This window comes from Talpa occidentalis, unplaced genomic scaffold, assembly GCF_014898055.3.
Source record: "Talpa occidentalis isolate TD23 unplaced genomic scaffold, MPIMG_talOcc4v2.1 talOcc4.8, whole genome shotgun sequence".
NCBI classification, from domain to species: Eukaryota; Metazoa; Chordata; class Mammalia; order Eulipotyphla; family Talpidae; genus Talpa; species Talpa occidentalis.
Window position 1 is genome coordinate 110,484,591 of NW_023605194.1, and position 20,650 is coordinate 110,505,240.

The 20,650-nt window shown below is 40.0% G+C and overlaps 1 protein-coding gene across 7 annotated transcripts in view; it reads left to right on the plus strand.

Moving 5' to 3' along the window:
• Window positions 1-20,650, plus strand: part of ANAPC10 (anaphase promoting complex subunit 10) — a 158,485-nt gene that overhangs the window by 113,036 nt on the left and 24,799 nt on the right. For 6 of the 7 annotated variants that reach the window (XM_037496241.2, XM_037496242.2, XM_037496240.2 and 3 more), the window contains one exon: window positions 6,219-6,331. The gene's annotated coding sequence lies outside the window, so the exon portion shown is untranslated. Of the gene's footprint in view, window positions 1-6,218; window positions 6,332-9,757; window positions 9,812-20,650 lie in introns of those variants that run through there. The other variant, XM_054689896.1, reaches the window with a different exon arrangement.

Sequence of the window (20,650 nt, forward strand, 5' to 3'; positions counted from 1 at the left end):
GCCCTTCTTTTTTATTTTCGCACCAAATGAAGTCGTAAAGGACAAGACCTGGATAGCTTTCATCTCCCTGGATGAGTTGCTCTTACTGTTCTCGGCAGTGAAAATGTAGTCAATCTGTATCAACTCTTTTTAAAATCAAACTCAATTTGGTTGATCACTGTTGAAATGATGAACCACACTGGCTCCTCCCTGCTAAGTGAATGCATGCATTTCTTCAATTTTAACAAAGTTTTTCGAAAGAGTATTATTTTTAAAAAGTCAATTTTCAAATTTCACTGATAAATCTTAGAAATGTTCGAGTTTTCAAAACACAGATTTATTCATGTATTTTCCATCTTGTGTAATTTCTGTGGCTTCTGATGAGTCCTACGTGATTCGTAACTGCTTCTACTGGGAGCAGCTAGATTTTAAGAAAAACAAGTTACCAGCCACTCTCTCTGCGACATTGAACACACACATCGCCAGAGCGGTTACTGTACAAATGTGAAAAATCAGAACTCACGTTACAGCCCAGGCTGCCTCCTCGCTTTGACACTGGCTTCTCCCAAAAAGTAAATAATCCTAGTTTGTCCATCATTTTTTGTTAGTGCTCCCTTTGTGAGAGTGTTGCAAAACATTAAATAATCTGTATGTTTGCACTGCCGAGCACGATGCCGTGTGAAGCAAAGGGGCTGAAGAATGACTTCTTTATAATAGCATATGGCAAATCTCTCTAATGGGAGGCCATTTACCGTGCAAGGCTCCTCCATGTGCTACTTGACAGCAGGTGTCTGGAGAAAATCCTGCGAACATTTCCAAGGATTCTGTTACCGGCAATTGGCAAGAAAAGGTAAAGATCTGAATGTGGAGGATTGAACCAAAAAGGAGAGTAAAATGCAAAATGATGGAGAGAAAGAGAAAAAAAGAGAAAGAGAAGAAGGGGGTGGGGGAAGAGACAGAGACGAGAGAGAGAGAGAGAGAGAGAGAGAGAGAGAGAGAGAGAGAGAGAGAGAAACCCTAAACCTCCCAGCTCACCAGCTTGTTTCTGCATTAAGGAAGTGTATAAATAACTCCATCAGAGGGCACTAAACATGACATATTACCTACAGGGAAGAGAAAGGTCTTATTGTGCTCAGCCCACTAAGTTGCCTAAGGCTCCCTTCTCAATAGAGAATGGTTGCAAGTGACTGGCTCACGTCAGCGTGGAGTTTAATTAAACCACTCAACGCGGGCCTGCAGAAGCTGAGAATGAATTTATTGGGGGAAAATATTCATTTGGACAAGTTTTACTTGAGACTTTTGTGTCCCATGCTTAATGTCAAACGCAAGGCTGTCACTCATAATTTCGTATTTGTGCTCTGAACAAAAGGCACCAGGTCCAAAGGGCTGTGGGGGCTGCCATCAAAGCCACGCTGCGCTTGGCAAGCCCTTGGCTTTGGGCTACATTTGCTGGGAGTTGGGGGCGGGGGGGTTCACGACGCCAAGGTACTTTCTTTAATTAAGCATGTGCTTGCCCTCAGCAGGGCAGGGATCTTTTACTAACTCACCAAATGAGAGCGAAGGCCATTTTTTTTTTTTTTTTTAATTTTCCCATGGTGCTTTTCCTACTTTGTCACCTATAGGAGACACCTTTTTCCTCTTTGGCATAAAGGCACATTTAAAATAGCAGCGACCATGTTTAAGAGGTCAGATGGGTCTGTGCACCCCAAATCAGACCATAGGAAATGACTGACGTGGAGAGCAGTGGGCGCTGAGCCACCAGTCTGGAGGACAGATTTTTCTTAGACTCTGGGAACTGTCGTTACTAAGGCTAGATAGGACCTTCCATCCTGTCTGCCATTCTGGGAACTGGCTTAGCCTTTGGGTGACAGTTGAAAAGGGAGGACTAAGCTTTTGTCCTTGGAAGGTGGAATCTTCGATCCCATCCTTCCATGGCTACGCAGTGTTCCTTCCGTGGTCTTGGTGGTGTTAGGACGCCACGTGAGCAGAGTGAATGGGGAACATTGTTTTCTTTTCTTCTATGGGACATATTACAACTTTATGTATGACAAGGGTGGGAGTGAAAAGCAAAGCAATGGGAACATAAGGAAATGCTACATGGCCTGTTTTTATCTTTTCCTTTATATCAAAGTTTTAAAGGGGATTTTAAATCAATTTATTTATTATTTTATTTTATCAACATCAAGAGAGAACAACATATTTCCCAAATGATTCTATTCTTTACTAAGGTGGTAAATATATTATTCCCCTAATTATTTGCTCACTCTTGCCTTGTGAGAGGATTGTACTTTTTTACCTACTGCAGTTCCCACGTGGGAGGGTGAGGATTCACCAGAGACAGAGTGGGGAGCAGAACAGGCAGCCGTCTGAAATACACTGCTGAGGGGAGCAGCAGGCAAGATAGGAGAGGTCTACCGCGCCATGTGGGTATCTCCCTGGCCAGCCGGGAACTGAACCCACAATGCAGAGGCTGCGGACATCTTCACAATGCTGCCCTCAACCCGCTGTGCCACCGGGGAGGCCCTGGCCAATGGTCTTTGAGCAGATGTGATAAATGCTGTTGGGTGGTTGACTGTAACACTGTCTTTCATGTGCCACTAGAAGCCACTTCTTTAGCCTGGGTCAGAGGATGAGAAATCTTGTGGGTAACAGTCAGAACCTACCTGTAGCCTATGACATATGTGCTGGATGAACCTTTACTTTCTAAGCCACAGAGATTAGGTGTGTCATTCTATTACCGCAAGGTGATTAATACTCAGATTGGTACCAGGAATGAAATGCTGCATAACAAAACCCCGCAAAGATGTGGCATTGGCTTCTGGCCAGTGTGTGACAAGGAAACTTTAATAAATGGTTATCAATAATACAGAGCAGTAAACTCTGGCAGATTGTGATTTTGTTACCTAGAAATCCAGGACTCTTCCTGATATGCATAAATGCCAAATATATGCCACTCAGGGTTTTGGGAAAAGACTTTAATATGGAGGAGGTCAGCAGGAAGCAGGAGCTCCAAGACTCAAATCTACTTCCCCTAAAGCCAGGAGAATGAGCTTCTATCACATGTGGGGAAGCAGAGCTTGGGAGAACGAGTTGAATTTCTTTGACTGGGTAGGGGCTTGGGGGCAAAGGAATGCAGGTTCTGCAGAACATTACTGGGCAGAGTGGACAGGGAGACAGAGGGACGCAGAGTTGCTTGAAGACCTTTGGTACTGACAGGCTCTTATCCACTTATGGGCTGGCGGTCACATCCTTCTCATGTGTGCATATCTTGTGGACAAAGCTGGGCCTGCGCTGCTGGGGCTTTTTATCTGGAGAAACAGACCCACTAATCTGGGAAGACCAGGTTAGTATTTTATTATATCAAAGTGGTCACGCATTATCTGATTTAACCCACCAGGCTGAAAAACAGAAAGCAATTAGATTTGGTTAACAGTTGAGCGATGGAATGCAGGCCTGATTTTGGAATGGATTTCAGCTTTGGGGGACTTGCTTCATTATTGTCCACCCTCTGTTTAGTCTCCCTTTCCCTCAAAGAAGATTATTCATCCTCACCCATTGCCATGTGATTTGCAGTAACGCTCCGCACTCTACCTTGCCACCATAGGAGGGAAATGTATTTTGTGGGAAATAAGCAAAGACCACCCAAATGAGAACAAACAGAGACTATTTATTCAGAGTTTGCCATATAGCAGGGCAGTCAGCCTTCATCACTTGCATTTGGCAGAGAGTCAAAGGCAAGCAGGGGAGTTGGGGAGCTATTAGTGAAGAAAGGGGCGGCTTCAGGTATGCTGATTGGAGGTGGTTGGCTTGGGGAGGCTGGAGGTGGGTAAGTAGAAGCGAGGAGTGTTATGTGATTGGTTTGAGAGCATATTTAGCTTTCTCTGGTTGATCCTGAGTTGGAAGCAAGGGCCAAAAAAAAAAAAAAAAAAAAAAAGTCCAACAGTCATTGACCACGATCTGACCATTTGGGTCGATTGCTGCAGAGGTTGTGGTTTGGCTTCCTGGGCTGGTTACTGCCCAGGTTGTGGGTCAGTTTTATTGCCTAGGTCTGGCCAGTATCCATTTGCTCATTCAGTTACTCTGCTTCTTTGTCTCATTGATATTGAACTTAGTCTCACAACTCCTTTGGCCTGTAGGATGCAAGCAGGCATGGTATAGCTCACGTCTGAGCAGAAGGTTTGAGACATTGTGTGCTTGACTCTTTTCCTTCTGCCATGTCCCACAAAGGGGCTACTTCTTTAGCCTGGGTTCCAGAATGTGAAGACAGATAAAGCAGAGCTACAACCTACCCACTGCCAAAAATAGCTGTAGTGGATCAGGCCTTCCCATGAAATGTGAGTGAAAAAATAAACCTTTGCTTTATAAGCTATTATCATTTGAAATTTGTTGTGTCTTTAACAAGGTTAATGTTAATTTGTTGTGTCTGTGACAAGGCTAATGTTAATTAGCTAATGTGAACTAATGCTAATTAACATTAGCCTTGTTATGATTTCAATAAAAGGTTCAAGTCATGCTTTTTTACATACTAATAAACTATTTCTCCACTGATGAATAATAATAATGATAACAGCTACTGTTTATACTTCGTGATTTTGAAGTTTACATATAAGTGGGCCTTGGATGTTCAGGTACTTAGAGTCATCAGGTCCATTCAGATGTCCCCATTCCAATTCCTAGTGTCCGGCTCTTCCCTAACGAGTGTGCTTTCACATAACAGGCAAGTGAGGCTGTGGATTTAAGTTGTATTTTAGTAACTAGCTGGATCTGATTTTTAGTTGTCTGCTCTGCAGGTACAAGAGGTAATGCACTAGTTCTCCAAGTGTGATGCCTGGATCAACAGCTTGAGCATCTCCTTGAAATTGTTGGATATGCAAATTCTCAGGCTCTACCAAATTGGAAAACCTGGGTGTTGAGGAGTCAGCAGTCTGTGCTATATCAAACTTTTCAGGGGATTCTTAGGAATGCCACAGCTTGAGAACCTTTCTATCTCTACTGAGTTAAGAATTTAAAGTGAGGCGCCTGGTCCCTCCCTGCTTCCGTTCCTCATTTCTTCCTTCTCTCTCTTTCTCTCTCCCCCACTCCCAATGCAGATGAAATTTGTCTCCTCACCCCCCCCCCCTTTCTCATTCCTCATCACTACCATAAGGGCTTGTGCATCAGCCAACTGGTCTGCCCAGCTTTGATAGGCACTTCATTCTCAGCAAGCATAATTTTTCATCTGTTGCTAATGGAATTATCACAACTTGCAAATCCACTCAGATGAAATAGTGAATTCTACTGTCTGTATCCTTGAAATTTTGTTGACTACAACCTACCTTATACTAATTACCTAATTATTTAGAATTCCACTGAGAGAATAGAATCCATTTTAGAAGAGTATAAGCAAATGATTCATGATTGACAGAGTAGGACCCAGTTTGTTGAAGGCATGAGTTGAATGTATTATTGGCAGCTTTTTAAGGAAAAAATTCATTATAAATGACAAAATTAGGTATGACATTCGAAATTTATTCATGGTAAGAGAAGACGTTACAACAAAATCCAAAAATCTGACATTTACCTCAAACATCACAAAATCCAGAAAAGTAATATATTTTTGTTAACTGAAGACTTAATGCAACTTTATAATTTTTCTCTTACATTTGTACCCTTCGGTTGCCTATTTATTTGGTAATAATTTTTTGTAGTATCACTTTTATGTAGAGAGGAAAATGATAATTCAATGTTTCCTTTGTTGTGAGTAACTGAATTTTTTTAGATTATTGGTGGTTTAGAAAATTACTTTCATCTTTGCAAGTTATTTATTGATAATGCCATGCAAATTTTTGGTACTGTCAAAATTCTGGGGAAACCACTATCAAGGCTTTTTTTATATGAACTATAATATTTGGAAGTTTTCCATAGATTAACTTCTGGCTGTGTTAATTTTATTTACACTTATTATTTTCTTAAGTTTATCTTTGTGTAGAACTGGGGTATTGGCCAGAGGTGCAGGGGATGAGAGGATTCGCTAGAGACAGACTGGGGAGAACAGGCGGATTTACTGAAATACACTGCTAAGGGGTGCAGCAGGTGAGACAGGAGAGGTCTACTGGACCATATGAGGGTCAGCTCCCTGGATGGGGATGGAACTCAGGCCATAGCAGTGATAGCACTGAGACTTAACCCCTAGGTCACCAGGGAGGCCCTGGCTGTGTTAATTTTAAATGTCATCACTCCTCTACTCCCAACTCCTCTAGTGCTACACTGTAGAACACCCTCAGACTGCTGTAGGATCGCCGGATCAGCTTCTCATGTCACAGAGCTGGATATGTCCACACAGCAATCATTAGGAGTGACTGCAAATACAAAGGTATGTCTGCTAACCTAACCTACATCTGCTCCTAATTCAATTTCTCCTTCACTGGGTCTCACAAGTGAGTGAGGCCACTCCATCTTCTCTGAAAACAAATGTAACTGAATGGAAATCTGATTGGAAGGAGAAAATAGCCTTAATTTATGGTAGTTAAAATACCTTGCTTTTGCACTTTTTATAAGAACCAATGACCATCAGGGACCTGTCTAAGCTTCACAGTAAAATCTAAGCTTAGACATCATGGTAAATCTACTGTGCTTTCAGGGAGAGAATGAAACGTTACACTCCCAACTCTCCTCTGATCAGGAAGCTGCCAGTCCTAAAACCAATCACCCACTACCCTGATTGGGAAGCTGCCACAGTCTAGAAACTCACAGCATCAGAAAATGGCTGTGGCTAGTTCCAGATCTGCAATGACTCAGATAAAATCTATCCCTGCTTCTCAGACCTTACGAAATGACTGGACATTAGGACTGAATGTCATCACGTGGGGAAATCCAGGACCTCTATGACATGAGTATCAACAGAAGCAGCAGAAATGGCAGGTGTGCAATAGCTCTTACTTGCAGGCTGGAAACCTTTCCTGACTGGCCTAACCTAAATCATATGTAGATTTCTTGCTGTGAGGAAGTTTGATTAATATAGTTTTAAGCTTTTTAGATACTGATTTGCAGAGGGAACGCAAGGAGGGTACGGAATAGTTATTACTCACCAGTACAGTGAAATAAGACCTGAAGTCATAGTTGACATTTATGGAATACTTGCTTGCATTCAAAAAGAATGGGAAAAAAGGAACCCTAACTGTTCATAAAGAAGAGAATGAATAAGTAAATAAACTGGTTTAATTATATAATGAAATACTATTCAACAGTGAAAATGAATGAACTGGAGCTGTAGACATCATGGGAATATATCTTGGAAGTACAATGTTGAATCCAAGTTGCAGAAAAAAAACAAGTTGCAGCGGTTGAGAAACGAAGAGGGTCCCAAGGATTCATTAAGATTGATACTGCTTATATGAAGCTCAAAACTATATAGATAGTATATATCTGTATCTATATCTATCTATCTATCTATCTATCTATCTATCTATCTATCTATCTATCTATCTATATTAAAAATATAGAAATAGGTTTGGGGATAACCAAATTCAAGATGGTGGCTCCTGAATGATACATGGAAGTGGTTGCTGGAGTTCTTTGATTGGGCCAGGTTGCTTGCTGCATCACTCAACCCCAGAGGATACCCTTCAGCATGTTACAATGTGTTATCCTCCAAGGGAATCACTCACATTCCATTCTAACAAGAATGGTGTCTTTTGTAATTGCTTAACATGGAAGCTCTGAGTCTACTCAGAATGCTTTGTTTTTGTTTCAGCAGGGTGATATGGGTATAGCAGCATTCATTATAATGTTGTCTACAAAGCCATACTTCTCAAAAAAGTTTTATAATAAAGTATTCTATGAGCCACAGTACCAAGTTCTAATTTCATCTATGACATTCTGTATTTTCTGACCTGGGAAACTTCATCTTTCCAACCTATGTGTTTAGTAGTTAATCTCTACTTTGCAGCCCTTGTTCTTAGGACTTCGTACTGGGAGACTTAGACACACACCTTTTTTCAGTGATAGTCCTCATTTTAGCAGTTCTTTGGCATTGAGCGACCAAAAGAGTCTTAGAGAGCTAACCACAAGTGTGTGATAAATGATCCAGCATTTAATGAAAATTTTTAAGAACTGACTCATGGCACATTTACTAAGCACTTTGAGGTCATTGATTTTCACTGGCATTGCTACTTGGATTCTAAATTGAACAACAACTTTAGTTGATTTTTTTTGTTGTTGTTGTAACTTGGTCTGAAACAGAGCAATAATAATTACTAACATTGATTAAGTACTAGACACTATTCTTCGTGCTTCAGACATAATAATTCATTTAAACTTCACAACAATTTTAGGAGGTAGGTGTTATTATATTCATTTTACAGGTGAGGGGATGAGTCATAAATGTTTAAGGACATGTCTTGGGTCACATGGCCAAAAAGGTGATAGGGCTGAATCCAAGTACAGGTGACCCAAAAAGCTTGTACAATTGTTCCATCTTTTCCCTTGGGAAGACACACTTGCCAAAATTCTCTTTGATGGTGCTTCACTCAGATGCTGCTGAAATAGATTCTCCTCTTTCTCCTAACTCCCACTGTCCATATTTGTGTACCCTAAGTATTTAATACCATAGGAGACAAATTTGCACCCAGGAAAGAAAAGCATTCTAGAATATCAATTTGAAGATTAATTAGTAGATGGAAAGAAGACATTTTAATGTTACTCTGAAATTCAGTAAAATTTATACACACCCACACATATATTAAATTCTCTTTAAAGTGAGGATTCCTGAGTATTAATTTCATAATACTCACAGAGTCTGGTGAATGTAGCCTTTTAAAAATTCCAGAGTGCTCTCTCATTCTGTTTTGTGGTTTGTATAACTGATTGCTTGATCACCTCTGGAATTACTCCCCACGCTACTCAGAGGAGCCCACCTGGGCATTAACATCTAGTGTGTTTTTCAGAGAGAAAAGCTTCTGCAAGTAGCAAAGTATATTCATGGAAATATTATGTTTTCAAAAAAACAAACAAATATAAGCAGAGAGACCTTGGTTCCTGGGTCAAAGATTTGGGGTATTTTGTACATTATTTTCATGGGTGTGGGTCAAAGCCTCTCTATTTGCATAGTTTATTTTAGACAGATTAAAAATGATTTCTCTGAATGCTGACAGAGAAAGAAAACTCACAGAGGCCCTTTGCACTCAACCTTGGCCCAGCAGCAGTAGCCAGGGGGGTTAGAGGTTGCTGTAGCAATGACCTGTATTACATAATGCTTCCCATCTGTCCACAGATGTGAGTTTTCTCAAATGTTTTATTAGATTTTTTATTACACTTCCATACAGCCCCAGCCCATCTTCATTTGCCAACTTGGGTCTGTAAAGTACTAAAGTGCCTGATTCACTAACTATTCAATATATGCAGATACATATTGAGATACGTTCTACGAACAAAACTGTGGTGCCATTTGAGTGATCCTAACATATTTTATGAATATAATAAATAGATTGACAGGGCAGGCACTGCTTGAGGATGATGATTATGAGGATGGTGATTATGATAAAGGTGATGTCTGTCTGGAACAGCTCTATGCCAAATCTCTAAGTGAGAATATTTTGTGTCTGGTAATGTTATTCAACTCCAATTCACTCATAATTTGATCTACAAGGAGAGAAGACAGAAGCAAAACAACATTAACAGCAAATAAAACAAAACAAAACGAAAAAATCAGTTCACACCAGCTCTGTCTTAGTTCAGGCTGCTATAACAAAAGTATCATAGACTGAGTGGCTTATAAACAACAGATATTTATTTCTCACAGTTTGGGAGGCTTGAAGTCCAAGATCAAGGTGCCAGAATGGATGGGTTCGGTGATGATCCTCTTCAGAACTACAGATCCTTTTCTCCACTGACTTCACCAAAACAGAGAGGAAGAAAACTCCCTTGTGACTTTATTTATTTATTTTTTAAAAAGATTTATTTGTTTATTTATACAAGCACTGGGTACAGTCAGAAGCACGGGAGGGTGAGAGAATTCACCAGAGCCAGAGTGGGGAACAGAACAGGCAGACTGACGAAATACGCTGCTGCAGGGAGCAGCGGGCACGGCAGGAGAGGTCTGCATGCCATGTGGGGTGCTGCCCAGCACTTAACCGGCTTCACCACCTGGGAGGCCCTCCCTTGTGACTTTATAATGGATAATGGCACTAATCTCCTTCACAAAGGCCTCACCCACTTGACCTCATCTCATCTTAAACACCCCCCCCCCCACAAAGGTCCCATCTCCTAATACCATCACATGGGGAGGTAGGATTTCAGCATATGAATTTGGGAGGAATTAAGCATCCCATCTACAGCAAGTTCTATGTAAAAAAAAAAATTGTTTTTTTTTTTGCTAATGAAAATAATTTAAGCATATTTTTCTCTGAAATCCCATCAATAGTTTGACTTTGAGAGAATTGGAACTAAGAGTTCTTTCTTTCTGACATTAAGGATAATGATGCCTTGGTATTATTGTGCATGATAATAGTAACTTCTTCAGTCTGAAATGTTATTGCCAGTTACAGCTGGCAAGCCCAGCATTGGAGAGTGAGACTCTTTTTACTTTGAGAAAAGTACATGTCTGTCTTGTTCACACCCCATCTCCCATCATGGTGCCAAGCATGTGGTAGACCCTCTATTCACTGAATCAAAGATGGAATATAGATTTATGTTGGGCATGTCTCTTCCAGTTGGCCATAGATACTGACTGCTTAACTGAAGAGATTTCTAGTCTTCTGTCAAGTTTATATTTTGTGGTAGAGTTTTAGGTAGTCATAACCACCATTTGTCACGAGAAATGCAATCTTGGAACTCCTCTGAGATCCTGAGAAAACTTTCTATTGCATATTAGAGATTCCATGCTGGATAATAGTAGCTTTCTTAGACTGAATTATTCATATGGTTAGTTGGAAAGGGCTGCATACTAAAGCTGGATGATTTTCGTCTTTTGATTTAGGGGTAGGATTTGTAGGAGACTAATTTTACTCCTTAACTTAAACTGAGAAAGCTTTTGGGGTTTTAATATCCATTTCTGGCAGCCCTCTCTCAATTGATGTAGTTTCTCTTCATTCCGAGTCTCATAAGCAACTGTTCCATCAGATGCCATGTGTGAATAGCGTACATTTTCAGGTTGTTTGTTCCAATTCAAAATAAGTTTCGCACACATGGGAAGGTCAAGAAATAATGCCTTCCTGTTTGTTTGTGCAAAATTCATTGCGGTGTTACAGTGTGATTCGTTATTTCATTTTTATTTAAAAGGAAAATAACAATAGCGGAGACATCCTGAAATAGCCTTCGTTTGGCAGGTCTGTCCCTGGCTTTCTAGAGCTGATTCCATACTTAGCTGTGCCAAATCCATTCAGAAGAGGAGAAATGGTTTGCAGGTGTCATGGAATTCCAGTGTTTTACTCGCATTGGGTAACAAACCCTAGGAAGGAGAATTTCCATACATGAAGCCAATGTTGATTTGTCCAAAGAAAGCATCTTTGAGTCTTAGGCTGAAAATAAGGTATTTGGTTGCATGAGAGGATGAACCCAGCGGTTGGTGACCCAGCGGGAGATTCTTCCCTGGGAAACTGTGATTATTTTCACATGTGAGGAAAGAGACAAGTGAATATCATTTTCAAGCCTCTGTCTGACAAAACACACCCACCAGAAAAACATCTACCTACATCATCTTAAAGTAATCCAGTGTGGTATTGACAGCTATTTCCATTGACCTTCTTTCACTGAATGTTTCTCACACTTCCTTGTTCTCTATTTTCATGTTTATAAAATATGTTCCCAAGCCCTTTAGGATAAAATCAACAATAGTGCCCAGGGCTCCAGCTAAAGATTCCCAGTGGGAGGGTCTGAGCCTTTTGTTCTGGAGGGCCTGATAGAGCTCAGAGCTGACACAGAAAAGGGGGGACCATTCAGCTGAAATTAGTCTTTGTCCCTTCATTAGCTGAACTTGAACTTGCATTTCTCAAGTTCTGCTGTGTTACTTTCTCTGAAACTCTGATTTAATCAAGGTGAACTGGGAAGCTCATTCAAATCCGTCTCTGTCTCACTTTAAAAAGAGATCGTGAAAAAAATCCATTTGTTGGGTACAGCCGACATTCTGATTCTTTTTTGATGACTTTTTTTTTTGGAAATTGGCTTGAAAACCGAATGTACATTATTCTTCCTCATTAAAGACAGTTTTGGTTTTTAAAAATATTCTGATAGAATCTTCATTTTATCAGTTTATTAACGTTCTCAGCCCCGTTGGGAAAGGTGAGAGGTTAACAGAAGGGCCTTTCTGTGATTAATGAGAAAATGTCATTCAATAAAATTTATTTGTATTACTTTTGATTTGTGGAAGCAATTGAAAGTGGGAAGAAAGTTACTACTGTCAATTTTATTATTGATCTCCTAAATTTCATATCAGATTTGCTGTATCTTATTTTTATTATGCACTCATTTATTGCTTTCTTCAGTTAACTGAAAAATGAGAAATTCAAAATACAGTGGTTGAGGACCTACAGATAGGTAGTTGTGGCATATCTGTTACCTTGAAAATCTAATTCTTTTATATTTCCAGATTGCAACAAGAACTTATTGCAAAGTCACTGAAACTTGCTGCTTCTGATTCAACAGATTCTAATTATGTGGTTGCATTCTCTTTGAGATGGAAATTTCTCCTTTATCTCCCTCCCTTACTGTTCCACGCATCAAAACATGAGATCTCCGTCCTTGTCTATTATCTATCTAAGTGAAGAATGGCAGGGAAAATTAAAGAAAAGGCCCAATCAACTAAAAAGGAAATTTTTGTTACAAGTGTTTTTCTATCTGTGTTGCTCTCACGAGTGAAAGTTTTGTGATTTGATATTCTTCATTATTTTTTTCTATATCACAGATTAAAACTTTGAGGTTTTTATCATAGTCTTTGCATGAGACAGAACTCCCTATTCAACTTAACTGTGGATATGCAAATTCTTACGACTTACCACAGAAAGTAATAGAGGTTTCATAAGATGCTTCCATTTAAAGTGAATTAGACATACAATAACGGTTTACTGTTCCGTTTCTATGCTCAGAGTAGACGCTTAAGGGGAATAAATTATGAACAAGCTATTGAGTGAATTCAGATTTAAGAAAGTGCAATTGTATGCAAACACTGACTTATCCCAAGTCAAACAAACTTCAGAAAATGCTTAGGGGACATCTGTTACGTGCAGAACCCAGGTCAGAGAGCTGTGCGATGACAAGATGAATGAAGCACAAGGTCTGATCTCAAAGAGCTTACTTTTAGCAAAAGGCAAATTCTTTCATTTTTCTTTTTAGGCTTTTCCTCTGACTCTACCCAGAGGGTCACAGACTCGGATGTTCCAGGGAGCAGGCAGGTAAAATTAGTGAAACCAATGAGAACAGCGACTGATTGAAGGACATAGGTTCTCCTGAACTAGTCCTGCCTCTTAGCGCCTCCAAACACTGCTAAGTGAAAACACGAATTCAGTGTTGCAATATCTTCTAATTTTTCTAGAGGAAACTGGAAATTGATTTATTTGTCTGGATTAAATCTCTTCGTGTTTCCATGTTGACAGATAGCAATTTTATAAACGCATTGGGCCAGGCAGACAAAACTCATTTGTTGGCTCAGCCAAAAGCAGGCTGCCGCTGGTGACCTCTGCTCCGTCCTTGCTTCTGGTTGTCTTCATGCATTCCCACCGGCTTTGTGACTGTACCTTACAAAGCGGACGTGTCTCCATAGCCCTTGGTGTTAGGCAGAAATTTCGTCAGGGAACCAAGCAGCACTCAGAGAGGAGGAGGAGGGAAGTTTTTTATTAATGCCGGTGGGCTCAGAGGAGATTCTGCTCCAAAGTCTGAGCCCTGAGCAATTAGGCAACTGAATATTTATTGCCTAAAGCCGGGTCACTTTAAAGCCAGCTGGGATACAGAAGCAGGAGACTTCTAAGCAGTTATCTGGGGTGCATGAGTCAGGCATGTGGCCTTGAGAGCAAATAATTTATTCCCTGGAACTTTCAGTCTACAGTGAGGCTTTGTTTCAACATAACTTTAGACGTTTTCCATTTCATTGGTGCCAGCTGATCCTGCCTGGGTAGCATTTGAGGGCATCTCTCGTCTCCACTGTTATCCTTCCAGTTCTGAGGAGGTGTTGGTTCAAGTAGCATCAGTCTGTGCGATGCTGGATGGCCAGCGGCTGAGAGGAAGGTGTGGAGTGGGGCCTCACCCACAGTGCAGTCCCAGGGACAGGCCACTGACCTCCAGCTTCTGTGCACAGGCCTTGGCTGGAAATGCCCCTCCTTTGCTCCAGGTCCTGAGAAAAAGCTGGCGATTCTTTAAGGACCCTTTGCCCTAGGCAGGGTTCCTGAGATGTTCTCAGTATTTTCAGGTAGAACATGTGACTCTTGATTTTCTCTTCTGTGCTCCACTGCCCCCAAGTAGACTCCTCAGAAGTTCTAACTAATAAATCCCAAATCTCTAACCTTCACCACTTCTGGGGGCTTTAGCCGTGCTGCACACATCTGTAGTTGGACATGTCCAAAATGGGATTTGAAAAGTCTCTTTCCAGTGCACATCTTTAGCAGTCTCTCCTCAGTGAATTTTATCATCGTTTCCATTTGTGCCATCATCAAGTGTCATCCGGCCTCAGTGGGCCAGGGGTGGCGACCTCCCTGAAGAGGTGAGACCCTGTACCTGCGTATCATCTCCAGTGTTGTAAGCCAATGTGACTCTAATTAAAATAAAGTTACATGGGCCTCCCCGGTGGCGCAGCAGTTGAGCGCTGCGGTTGTGAAGCTGCCCCCAGCCTCTGGCAGCGCCGGTTCGATCCCCGGCCGACGGGTGAGGGTCCCACATGGCGGACATACCTCTCCTGCCGCCCGCTGCTCCCCTCAGCAGTGTACTTCCGTCCTTCTGCCTGCTCTGCTCCCCGCTCTGGCTCTGGTGAATTCTCTCACCCTCCCGTGCTGCTGACTGTACCCAGTGCTTGTATAAATAAATAAATCTTTAAAAAAAAAATAAAAATAAAGTTACAAAAAAAGAAAAGAAAAAGAAAAGAATTATTTTCTCATCTCTATACCCGGTCAGTGAACAGGTAACTGCTAGGTAATCTGCTCAGGGAATAGGCAAAATCCTGGTGATTTTACCTTCTGACTTCCCGTGCCAGTGCTTGAATTCAGGCCTCCGCCGTTTCTGCCTCACGAGTGCCAGTTTACACTTGTCTTTTCTCCAAGCAAGACATTTTCCTCTCTGTCACCAGAGAGTTCTTCTAAAATGTGGGTCTCACATTTCTCTCCTTGTCCCACCTTTTGTGATGGATCCTGATAGTTTTAACATTCAAATCCCCTAGCTCACGTGTGTGTGTGTGCGCGTGCGTGCATGTGTGTGTGTACGCGTGCTCTGAGTACCTTGACTGCAGTCTTTCTCGGTGCTGTCTTCCATGCCTTAACCTTAATTGTGTCTCTTACTCTAAAACCACTCCAAGCCCCTTGACCTTCCTTAAGTAAGTTAGGCTCTTGGGCATCGCCTGGTTGTTGTACCTGCCACCCAACTGTCTGAAAGGCTCTTTCTGTCTGTGGCATAACTTTTCACACTTGGGAAAAATAATTTCTTTGAGAAATTCTCAGAATTCCTTGGAGATTTGATGTTTCCTTCTCTGTATCGCCATAGTGCCTGGCCCACAATTCTGGGATAGGGTCTAATGCATCATATCATCATTTTTTACAAATGTCTCCGTCTTTTCTGTGACTACACGATATTCACCTTTGGGTGGAGACCAACTCTTTTGAGAATATGATGAGAACTATAAACATTTACTTCCCCAGAGAAAAAAACACTTCTGTAAGCACACCAAATCTCCCATATCATCTCAGAGAAATTCAGATCTTTTTAAAGTGCCTCAGTGGGCGCCATATTAAAAGACCTCCAAGGAGAAGGCGCCTTGTTGAGTAGAAATGACTACATCGCTGCCATCTTTTTATTTTGCCTTGAATGTAGTTTTATCTATCACCACAATGTGACCTCAAAACTTAGTTGTTTAAGATAGTAGCCTTTCATTTAACTCCCAGTTCTGTCGGTGAGCAGTTCCGTCTGGACTCAGTTGGGTGGTTCTTCTGCATTTAGCACCATCTCCATGTGCATCTGCTGTCAGCCATGGGTAGGCAAGGCCGCATTTGTAGGCTCTTTTCTAGATATTCTCTCACCTAGCCTGGCCTTGTTCTCCGGGTAAGTCAAAGTTCCCAGGGACATGGTAGAAATAGGCAAGGCCTGCTGCAGCCCATGCTTGAAACTGACACTATCATTTCTGCCCTATTTCAATGGTCACCTAAGGTCTCAAGTCTAGTCCACATTCAAGAGGTGGGAAGTAGACTCCACTCCCTGATAATAACTTTTTAGTAATAAAATTTAGAGAACACTTATACACCTTTTGGAAACCAGTTATAAAGAAATCTGTTAAGGGGCCTCCCCGGTGGCGCAGCGGTTGAGCGCTGGGTTGCAAAGCTGCCCGCAGCCTCTGCAGCACCAGTTCAATCCCCGGCTGCTCCCTGGCCACCGGAGGAGGGTCCCACATGGCGCGCAGACCTCTCCTGCCGCCCGCTGCTCCCCTCAGCAGTGTACTTCGGTCCTTCTGCCTGCTCTGCTCCCCGCTCTGGCTCTGGTGAATTCTCTCACCCTCCCGCGCTTCTGACTGTACCCAGTGCTTGTATAAATAAATAAAAATAAATCTTTAAAAAAAAAAGAAATCTGTTAATCTTTGTTGAAAAAGCACACAATTTAAACCAGAAACAAGGCCTATATTGCAATTAATCTACCACAGTAATATACTCAAAAAGTCATTGACTAAAATTGTTGGAAATGACCCCAAAGTTCAAAGAAAACTCAGATAAGATGAAAGAAGTAAGGAAAGATATTAAAAAAAAATGGGTATAATGTAACTGTTTAGTGATATAAATAATTTTTTTTTTTTTTGCCATTGCTGTGGGTTTATATGAAGGGAAAGTTCAGATGAAAAGAAAATAGTATAGTGTGTGTTTATGCATTTATTCATTCACTTAAATATGTCCAATCATGTTCCAAAACAGATTTGGGAAATTTATTTATGAAAGCATAAGTGTGTTAGGTATTCAAATCTGTACACAAATCTGTTGTTTCACTCTCAGAGAATTATTCTTTTTTCCATTTTTAATTTATACATTTTTACATCATTGTTCATTTTTGTACAGTGTTTGATTTCTCCTCTCAGATGTTGTCCCCATAAAATTACACCACCAAGATACCCATGAACCATCACCACAGACTTTTGTGCTCTGCACTCCCATTTTGATCCCCTTCCCTGCTGAATGTCTCCAATTTATAGTTGCCTGCTAGTTTTTTTTTTCCCCCATCCCTGTATGGTTTCCCTGTATTCCTCATATAAGTGAAACCGTCCAATATTTTTCTTTTTCCTTCTTTCTTATTTCACTGAGCATAATCCCTTCCAGCTCCATCTATGTTGCTGTGAATGGCATGTTTATCTTTTTTGATTGCTGAGTAGTGTTCTATTGTGTATATAGACCACCTCTTCTTGATCCAGTCATCAGAGTATTATTCTTTACTGAAGATATATATATCTTGAAACCTTTCATGGATAGTATTTAATACAAAGAACAAAGAAGCTATGTAGTATTTGCTCATAAATGAAGAATTGATATTTCTACTCTAAGGAAGAACTAAACTTGAATAGTTCTGATGGATGAGAATTTCTCTTGTGTTTCCTTTTCTTCACAGCAAAGTTTTTCCCATATCTTATCTTGGTCTTCAGTTTCCGATTTTAGGCCATGTACTTTTTTTTTTTTTTAAGATTTATTTATTTATTTATACAAGCACTGGGTACAGTCAGAAGCGCGGGAGGGTGAGAGAATTCACCAGAGCCAGAGCGGGGAGCAGAGCAGGCAGAAGGACCGAAGTACACTGCTGAGGGGAGCAGCGGGCGGCAGGAGAGGTCTGCGCGCCATGTGGGACCCTCCTCCGGTGGCCGGGGAGCAGCCCGGGATCGAACCGGCGCCGCACAGGCTGCGGGCAGCTTCACAACCCAGTGCTCAACCGCTGCGCCACCAGGGAGGCCGTAGGCCATGTATTTTTTAAACAGAGAATTCTTTTCATTGGTTTCCAAGAATTTTTAGAATAGTGCTCTCTAAATTTTATATCCATATTACTAAAAAGAAATTTATGTATGAACAAAATTAATTTGTTCTATATACATATACTAAGACATATTGTGTACTTTATAAAATATATATAATAGGTTAACATAGGCCTATATGAGATGAGAAAAATATTTTTTAAATGATTTTGTTTTGTTTATTGTACCAAGACACATTTTCACTCTCACTAGTGAAAGCTTTGTGATTTGGTAGTCTTCTATTAATTTTTTTCTAGAGCATGGTTTAAAACTTTGTAAAGTAGTGAATCTAAAATCTGGATTAATTTCTGAATCTTTGACTATCTTATCTTAAAAAAGACGCTTCATAAATATTTGTAGGGCCAAATGGAAAGAACTCATAATTAAATCTTATCATTTTCTTAAAAATCACTTTAAATGATTATCATTTTTAAAAAATCAATTTTCCAATTTTTCAGTTAGACAAAGATTTCTGTTGAAATTTGGGTAAGAAATTGTCATCACTCCTAATGTTAACCAACTGTTCTTGTGATTAAATTGGAAATTGCTGTTATTGCTTCACCATTGGATCTTAAACCATTACTATTGAATACTACTAATTAGCATAATTAAATATTTATTTTAAATTAATATTTTCTTTAGTTTCAATTTGTAATTTGATTATTTATTTTAAATTAGTAGCATTATTATTAATTCAATAATAATTTGATGAAATATTGCTAATTAGGTTTATTACTGTTAATTAACAAAATTAAGTAGCTTAACATTCACTTTTTCAGTATAGTTTTTCAGCTTTGAAAATTTTTATAGTTACATTTATATAATAATTTGTAGCAACACTCAGTGTGATAGAAATACCTTTATTAAATATATCTCAAATGTGTCACCATAGCTTGTGTATCTTTCACAGAGCATTTTTTTTATTCATTGTAAAAATCTCATCCTTACCTCTGAAGTAGGTTGTGTTTTAAAATAACAAAAAATTCTGAACAATAGAAAATGTTTTTGTGGTTCCTCCATATCTTGCTATAAAATATTGCAAAAAATTCTTCTATATTTTATAAGTTTTAATTGTAGCAAATACATGCAATAAAGAATTTCACGGCCGTTTTGAAGGGTACAGTTCAGAAGTGTGAAGAATATTCCTATTCTTGTGTAGTCAATCTCCAGGACTCTTTTTTCTCTTGCAAAACTGAAACTCCTAGTCTTGGAGTGGCATCTCCTTATCCCCCTTCCCCTAAACCTGGCAACCTTGTTCTACTTTCCATCTCCATCCAGCTGCCTACTCCAGTTTCTCAGGTAGGTGCAATCAGGTAGGTGCAATCAGGGGTTTTTGTGACTGACTTATGTCCCTTTGCCTGATGTCTTCGCGATTCATCCATGCTCTAGCATGCGTCAGAATTTGCGTCCTTTTGAGGTTGACTAACTACTAACTATATGTATACACCACATTTTGTCACCTGCTCATCTGTCAGTGGACACCTGGGTTGCTTCCACACTTTTGTAAATGAAGCTATGAACAGGTGTACAAATAGGTCATTCAAATACTGCTTTCAGGTCTTCTCGATGTATGCCCAGACATGGAATTTCTGGGTCACATTGTAAATCCACTTTTAATTTTTTGATAAACGCCATACTGGTTTTCACAGTGATTAGTGGATATGAGCTGCTTGACTCCCCTGTATATTAAAGGTCTAGCTTTTATGCAATTAACCTGTCAATGACAGGTGAATAGTAGAACAAATACACTTCCTTGGGCTCCATCAGTCAGCTTATTCCAGAAGCCTTTTAAAGTATTTCAGAGTAGCTGCTTTATCAGTGGATACACACTTAGGCAATTTTCTCTTAAAATATTGTTTTTGTTAAATTTACTGTTGGCACTGTAATGAACACTCCACAGGGATGAGACTAAGTGAATATTGGTAAATATTGGTCAAATGGCTGCTGAGCATACACAGTCTCTGGTATATTTATGTTTTGGTGTCTGCGTAGGTACATGAAAATGCACACATACACACAAGTCATGGTATATTTACTACAAAAGGAGCTAGCTGGTGCCATGGCTGAGGTAGGTTAGAAACACCTGCAATGACACTCATTTATATATCAAGCCCCAACATTGCATGGCTTTCTTTGATTCTTATTTCATAAAACTGTAGCAATTTTTTTCTATCAAGGAATACACTTTCTGTTGCCAGATTCTTTTACATATGGTATTTTGCTATTTTTATACAGGGGGGATTAATAACAGGAGAACCCAATGGATTGTGACTTTGTATTTTTTTATTACATGAGAGATTGCAAATCAGACTTTACACAATTTTTATCAAGGTTAATAAAAATTTTCAAAATAATAGCTTGAGTATAGCTTGACTATAAGTTGTACATAAAATAAGAAAAGCTTGTCTCCAGTTTATGGTTACTGAAATATTGTGCTAATTGAGATACGTTTACGTTCTTATTCTAAGCAATGTTTCATTTTTAATATATTGAGTGAGATTTATTATGATCAAAAGTGGATCTCAA